This window comes from Cyanistes caeruleus, chromosome 15 (genome assembly GCF_971803275.1).
Source record: "Cyanistes caeruleus chromosome 15, bCyaCae1.hap1.1, whole genome shotgun sequence".
NCBI lineage: Eukaryota > Metazoa > Chordata > Aves > Passeriformes > Paridae > Cyanistes > Cyanistes caeruleus.
The window spans coordinates 4360517-4368100 of NC_141715.1; the positions used below are offsets into that span (position 1 = coordinate 4360517).

At 45.0% G+C, this 7584-nt stretch overlaps 1 long non-coding RNA gene across 1 annotated transcript; it reads right to left on the reverse strand.

Annotated features, from left to right (window-relative positions):
- Positions 1–251: 251 nt before the first annotated feature.
- On the reverse strand, positions 252–7366 carry LOC111935366 (uncharacterized). Its single transcript, XR_002867669.2, has 3 exons — positions 7283–7366; positions 3780–3859; positions 252–780 (listed from the first exon to the last, which is right to left on the reverse strand). It is a non-coding gene; the product is annotated as an uncharacterized LOC111935366 (long non-coding RNA).
- Positions 7367–7584: the final 218 nt, after the last annotated feature.

Genomic DNA, 7584 nt, shown 5'->3' on the forward strand with positions numbered 1-7584 from the left:
AAGCCCAGCTCTTTCCCAAACACTTGCACATTTCCTTAGAAACAGGTGACAGACATCTGCAAGGCTGAGTTCAGCGTTGGAACAGCCCAGCCTCCCTTCCTTGGTTGTGGGTGTTCTGCTCTTACAAGACTGAAAGAGATTCAGCTTAAATATTTCCAGACAATGCTGCAATTTATTTTAAGTGTAATAGGGGTCATTCTGAAAGAATATAATAATTTTTCTGTGTGAAAGCAAGAAGACATGTGGGGAAGCAGTAGATAGCAGGACTTTCACCCACCCAAGTCACAGTTAAACAATTTCCTCATGTCCCCACATCTTGAGTGTCACTCTCAGGCCAGAAATCCCAGCACCAGCCACCAAATAACACAGGATCCTGTCCTTGTGCTAGTTATTCCATATTCACTAGGGGAAGGGCTCTCTGGGAGTCAGATGCTTTCCCTGATCCTGAACAAACTGTGGGTCTCATCAGCTGTGTTAGGAAAGAAACATGTGAAGAACAAAAGGGATGAAAATGATCATCCAGCAGCAATATAAAAATAAATACCCTGCCCTGCTGAGGCTCAGACAAATATCCACCATGAGCAGCTTCCTAGTTTACTGCAGTTTGATGGGATAACACTTGTCATCCTGGTTTCCTCCCTCTTAATAGGCTGATTAGGGATGGCAAAAAGATCAGGGACGGAGGGATACAAACCCCTCATCATCACCATCCCCCAAAGGATGAAAATACAAGAGAGGGGAAGCTCCATCTGTCCTCAGGGAAACAGAGGCTTCTTCCACCTGTGGTGAAAAGAGGGAGAATCACCCATTAGTCACTTCATCTTTCTGTTCCTGTGTTTTCCCAGTGTAAAACATGACCAATAATACCTCCTTTGCAATGTACAGAGCAAGACACTGTAATTAGGGAGGTGATGTTACTGCAGAGCCTTTGGAGCACTCCCTGTCTACCCCAAACTCTACATTTGAAATTTTGTCTTTCAATCTTGACCAGCTCCAGAGAAAATAAAACCCATTTCTAATCAAGTGGGTGAAAAGCCAAGACTCAATCACAATACCTGACTGCCAATGAAAAAGCTTTTCTTTCTATGAATCTGATACACATTCAATTGTTTCTAGTGCTTTATTCAGGAAATGTTTCGGTTGGAAAGTATCATTACTTAGAGAGAAAAATAAAAATACCATAGATGGTTTTAAGCTCTACATCTGTGGAAATCTCATTAGGTAGTTTTAGATGTACTGGCATCTGGAAAAAATCATCCCTCTAAACAGAAAAATATGTCATAAATGTCATAATGGGGTGTTGGAGAAGCACATGAAATTAGTTTGGTTCTTCAACTCAGCATCTCTGGCCGGAATCATTAAAAAGAAAATACTTGTATAAAGCATTAAAGAGTTTTTGTCAGGGTTTAGTTGTATGGACCAACCTGGAGTCTGAAGAGCTCTGAATACCTGATTTAAAGATGTAAAACTCTGGAGAGCTACAACAGGTTGGAGCCTACCCAAACATTCACAGAAGGTGAGTACAAGTAGAGAGAACCCCACAGCCTGGAAGGGCTCTTTCAGCAACGGGCAGGAGCTTTGCTCTCACCAGTGAACTGTTCTCAGTCTCTGAGGGACATCGCTGTTCTGTCCTCCCTCACTGGATGTTTGCATCACCCCAGGCCAGCATCACCTTCAGAGAAGCCCTGCCTAGAGCCAGGTGTTGAAGGATCTCAGCCTCTCTTGGGGTGAACAGAGGTGGGAAATACTCTGAGTTGGTGGACTGGAACTGTCTTCAGCCCCTCAGGGACCTTGTCTGCTGGCAGCACAGTGTCCTGCCCAGTGCTGCTCTGCACAGAGCTGCACAAATGAGGAGCTCACAGAGCTCTGAGTGTCCCCGAGCACAGGGGACAGGAGGATGTTCATAAAATGGGATGTTCACAGCAGAGTGCTGTGAACATCCCATTTATCTCCAGCTCCTGGGAGAGCTGCATGTCTCCTTCACTGCTTTTAGGCTCTGTCTCAGTTGAGCAGTCACTGATCTGGGCTCAAGGCTCCTTCAGATGCCGCATGCACAGCTCCCACCATCCCCGAAGAACCCAGGAGCTCAGTGAGGAGTTCTTCAGTGCCCTCTAAAGGCCCCTCTCCTTGAGCTGACTCACAGACATGCTGAGCAAATGCCCTTGGAACACCCTGAACCTGTCCCCAAGCAACTTCCAGTGCTCCTAGAGCCACAGGTATTTTTGCAGGGATGGCTGCAGCAACCAAAAGCTGTTTGCTGATGGGAGATGCTTCACTTCTGGCTGCAGCAATCCCTTGGTGCTGATTGCTGCTTTGTTATTGCAGATTATCTCATCAAAATTATTGTGGGTGTTAAACACCAGCCCTACAGGCCTTCACAAGGTGCACACCAAGAAGGTAGAAAGCAGCTGGAGACACAATTTCCTTGGGCAGTCTGTAAAAGGCAAGCCATGATCAGAACCGGTCATTAAAAATCCTGTGGCAATCTCCGCAACGGAACATTCGATCCATTGTCCCAAATCTAATCATTACACTCTGCTCTCTGCCCATTTAGCATCCTTCTAGTGTTTCAATTGGGGATGGTATTGCAGTGCATTTCCTGACCTGAATAGTTTAACGGATCATAATTGTCTCATGGTTACTTCATGCTCCTGCAGTCGGTTTGTTGTATCCATCTGTTTTCTTTTTTCTTCCATGCAAACTGTAAGGTCTTTGGGGCCAATGGCTGCCACTGAGCCCTGTGTTAATACAGCACCGAGCACAGGGGGCCTGAATTTTAGGTTCAGCAGCAGAACAACCCATAATTAATAAATGGTGGCTCGTCTGTTGCAAGCAGAAAAGCAGCGCAGCAATCTGTCAGGGTATAGAGGAGGAGGGTGTGACCTCTCCCATCAGGCCCATGTCCCTGGGGATTCTCCTGATCATCCTCATTTTCTTTGGAAAAGTTATGGTGCCGATCAGTTTTTTGTGCATTCAGTTTCTCTCCAGCCCAGGAACAGATGGTGGCACAAAAGAGGAGTGACTTAAAATCACTTTGTCCTGTTCTCCCCCTCCACCTGCTCCTAATCACAAGCCATCCATACATTTAAATACCAAACAAGAGGAAGGAAAGAGCTTGTGTGCAACAGAAATACCAAACAATGTTTGCATTAGAAAAAAAAAAACAACTTAGACATGCCTTTCAGCCCCTAGCAGCAGTCCCCATGGAAAATAATGTTAAAATAAACAAAAAGCAACAATTCCTCTCTGACTGATGATTTTATAATATGGTTGGTACTGCTAAATGCATCCAGCCGTCCCTCCCACACTCCTGCTCTCCACTCAGAGCTGTCCCCTTCTTTTAAGGGTGTCTCTTCACCCACTGACATGTGCGCATGAATTCTGTTTCTTAATGATCTTTAAGCATTATTAAGAACAAAAGAAATCCTAATAATGATATAGGCCTATTAAAGGATGACAATGATAAATCATTAATAATGATGCAGAATGGCAGAAATATGCATTTAGCACTGCCACTTCTGCATGTAGAAAGAAGCAGGATGATGTATTTTTATTGAATGAGGATGATGAAGTATTCCTCAGTCTGTTATCAAGCAAAAAAGATGCTAAACATTTATTAGGAAGTTATCTCAAAATGTACACCTAGAAAACTTGAAGCCAAAAGTCCTGTAAGACCTGGCCAAGGTGCTCTCAGGCTTTGCAGTGTTATTTTTTAATAAACTTTGAAAACAATTGTCTTTCCAAAGACTGGTGTGTGATTGATTTGTGTCTCTCCTCACCTCAGCTTGGCTCTATCTTGTGCAGCTCTGCCATGCACTCCAGGACAGGGATAGAAGTTGGCTGGAAGATCCTCATGTCACTACATAGGGAAAAAAAAAGGTGCCTGTGGGGTTGACTCTAAAATACCTGAAGAGTTTTTCTGCAGGTGCTAAAATCAGTTGTGGCCACAGAGGCTACATCTGCAAGGGTGTCACACACATTATCTCTGTGCCTGTGCTCCTGAGCCACGTTTGTCCTGTGTGCCCTGTCCATGCCCCAGAGCCCTCAGGAGAGGCTTCACACAGGATTGTTGGGATGCCTGAAACGAGAAACTGCCACGCTGCTGCATTTGTGCTATTTGGTGGAAAATTGCCTTAATCAGGGACACTTTGATTCCTAAACTGGGATATGAGGAGCTGTAAATCAGCGTATTCCCCCTGCTTCTTGCAGACTTACAGGATCTGTGTCAGTGCTGGAATTTGCCACTTCGTTACAGAGCTCCTTCAGCAACAGCCTACCCTGAACGAGGCCCCATGGCCGGCGAGCAGAGGTAGCAATTTTCTCTTCACCGTGGTAAATAGCAAACTCACAGACATTATTTTAATCAGCTCTAAGTGCACAGGAAGGCTCTGTGCAGATAGGTGTGTATTAACAAGGAGCACACTCATATCACTCTGCTAAGTATTTTTGGGTGGCCGGTCAAGCATAGCTGCCTTTCAAACTGCCTCGGAAGGAGAAATATTAATAAACTCCCTGCAGCATGCAGATTTGATTGAATTTCTCATGGATCATAGCCCGCCTGCAGCAGGGTGGCATACCTGTCAAGCTAAGACATTGTTCCATAATTGTTCCTGATGCATTGTGTGCTAATTACCATTGCTGAAAATAATCTCCAAAGATTATGGCAGGCATCATAAATAACAAGCCAGCGGTTCGACACTGCATTATGACAAGGCCTCAATCGCTCTTATCTTTTACTGGAGTGGAGCCTATGCATTAGCTTTACTAATGAATCTTTTTCATTTGTACAAGTGATGTTTCCATTTGACAATGACATGAACATAAAGTGGAGGTTAATTTACTCTATTCCGAGAGGTTCATTATTTAACCTGACGTTGAGGACAAAACAATGTAGCCTAATAGATGGCAAATAGAAATTAGTTGTGATGAATTTTGCCATTTAACACTCTCAGCGGCAGCACACACGGCGAGAGGATGAGTTTGCTTCGGCGGCAAAACCGCTTTATTTCCACAGTTCTGAAAAAAAAAAACAACCAAAACCAAAAAACAAACTCAAGCAGAAAAAGATTCTCCCAGAATCCCCCTGCACCTTGTAAAACACGATGGATTTACACAGACATAAAAACTGCTGGTAACTAATGGCCCAACGTTGTCATTGTGTCAATTTTTATCAGATTAGTTGGCATTAACACTGTATCACCGATTGCCTTACAAGCCAAGCTGCTGTGAATTGGATTGGATTCAGGTAGCTATTAGAATTGCCAATTTAAACACTCGGGGCTTATCTCAGCTTTAAGCCATTGACAAAAAAGGTTCGGTCACTTCCCCAACATCTTCTGACATGTGTGCTCAGGGCGGGCGCTCAGCATCCGGTGGCTGCCTGCACTCATCCCTCTAGGCCTTCAAATGTATCTATTCAACATTAATTTAACATCATCCAATGTGGTTTGAATCAAGCAAATATTTCCCTTGTTTATTGCACACGCTCATTGTGCCGTTTCAAGGAGGTTTATTAATAGTTTGCAATAAATTTGCTAAACAATTTGCAATAAATTATGCAGTCATATTTATAGCAGTGACACATTTTAGAGGACAAAAGTTGACCTTTCCCATGCCTCAAAGAGAGAAGGGGCAGGGTGTATCCATTACAACCCAGCCTTTCGTAGGCTCATATCCTGGTTCCTCCAGCTCACACAGAAGATAAAATGTATCTGCTCCAAAGCTCATTTAATTTATTTACAAACAAAGGGACATATTCTGTGGGATGCTGTGAATGCTGCTGGGCTGGGTTCCGATGGGCCACAGGAACTGAAACCTGTAGGGTCTCTTCAGAGGAGTTTGCAGGACAAGGAGCCCTTTGGATTTGGGGTTTGCTTGTTTTGTTTAAGCTTTGGAAGGGTTTTTCTGTTTGGGTTCTGTTGTTTTTTTTGATTCATAGCTTGACAAAAAGCAACATCTTGAGAGGAAATGCTCCAATTTCAACAGTACCACGTTTTCCAACAACAACAGAAATGTTCCATTAATTACTTCCAATTCACATCTAATGTTTAGTCAGTGAGAGATGTGGTGATGAGTCTGGGGGTATCCCCAGTTGTGCCCTGACCCCATCTCACCTCCTGCTCTCAGCTCTTACCTGGCTTCCCATCACAGACACCTCCAGCCCTTCACTTGTGGACCACCAAAGAAGGGAAATCACACAGACAAGTGGAAAGTGCAGCCTCTCACTGCCACCTCTGGAGGTGGCTCACAGCAAAGCTCTGAGCCCTCAACCCCAGGTTTTACACTCCTCTGTCCTGGGGCCATCCTCCTCCACCCTCCCCACTCATCTGGGGACACGGAGCGGAAAGAAAAAAATGTTCCTCCTTATTTTTCCATATTTTTCCAAACATCAGGGCAGCTCAGGTTAAGTCTGTCCTGACAGAGCACCACGGGATCCTCAGCCACCACATGTGGTCAGGAAGTAGTTTTCACACAGAAATGAGAAGTGCCTCTCAGAAGAGGAGCAATTTTTCCTGTCAGGAGGGATCATTTCCTTGGAGGTGACTCAGAATTTGAAGGCTACCACCCCAAAAGCAGAGCCTGTCGAGGGTGCCAGCGGGATAATGAGCTCATTCTTGGAGAGAGGGAACACAGTGGTGAGAAGGAAAGAGCATCCTTCTAGGAACAACTGGGGCAGCAGTTTGACTGTGCCTCGTTTTTACAGCATATTATTACAGCATTACATTCATAGTCAAGGGTCAGCTGCCATTTCCTGGGGTTTATAACTTGCCTGTTTTAATTAACATCAGGCTCAAACTTGGTAGGGAGGTGGGGTCAGCCCAGATGTTAATGTTATTCCAAAAGTGCCTTATATCAGTGGTGTTATTTAAAATATATTAAACAGGGAACATCTAGAGATGTGTCATTTCCAGGGTTGTATTTTAGATAAATTAGAAAGACCGGGCTTTGTTTTGGAAGAACGCAATTTGGGACAGACCTTGTGCCTCTATGAGCAGCTCACCCCTGAGAGACAGGAAGAGTCTGTCCTCTGCTGTCCACAGGGAGCTCCTCTGACAGGACCAGCCAGGAAGGGGGAACAAACACCCCAGGTGTCCTGTCCAGGCTGGTCTGGTGTCTCAGCAGGGCTGATATTAGCTCAGATTTCAGCAGTGGTTTGTGAACTCTGCAGCACACTTTCACTAGCCAGGAGAAAAGGTTTCTCAGGGTTATTGTGCCCCAGGAGCTCTGCCCCACAAAAGCTGACCCCTCATCTGGGTTTTCCACTGTCCCCTGCCCTCCTTACCCTGTGTAGTGAGGAGCTGGCTGTTCAGACAGGCAATAATGCTTTAAAGAGTTGCCTTAAATCCGTGTTCTCCAGTTGCCAGGATGTTTCTGCTGGTACTGAGGGTGCAGCTCCAGCACAGTGCCCACTGGCATGTGGGCAGTATTTGCTCACAGACACAGGGCTGCTGTGGGCAGGCTGTGGAGGGGTCTCAGCTGAACACACAAAGTTCTGTGCTCATTCAGTGTCAACATGCAAGTTCTATGCCAACATTTCCAATGGAGGCACCAGGACTTGGCACCACCTTTTTAGAAACCATTCTT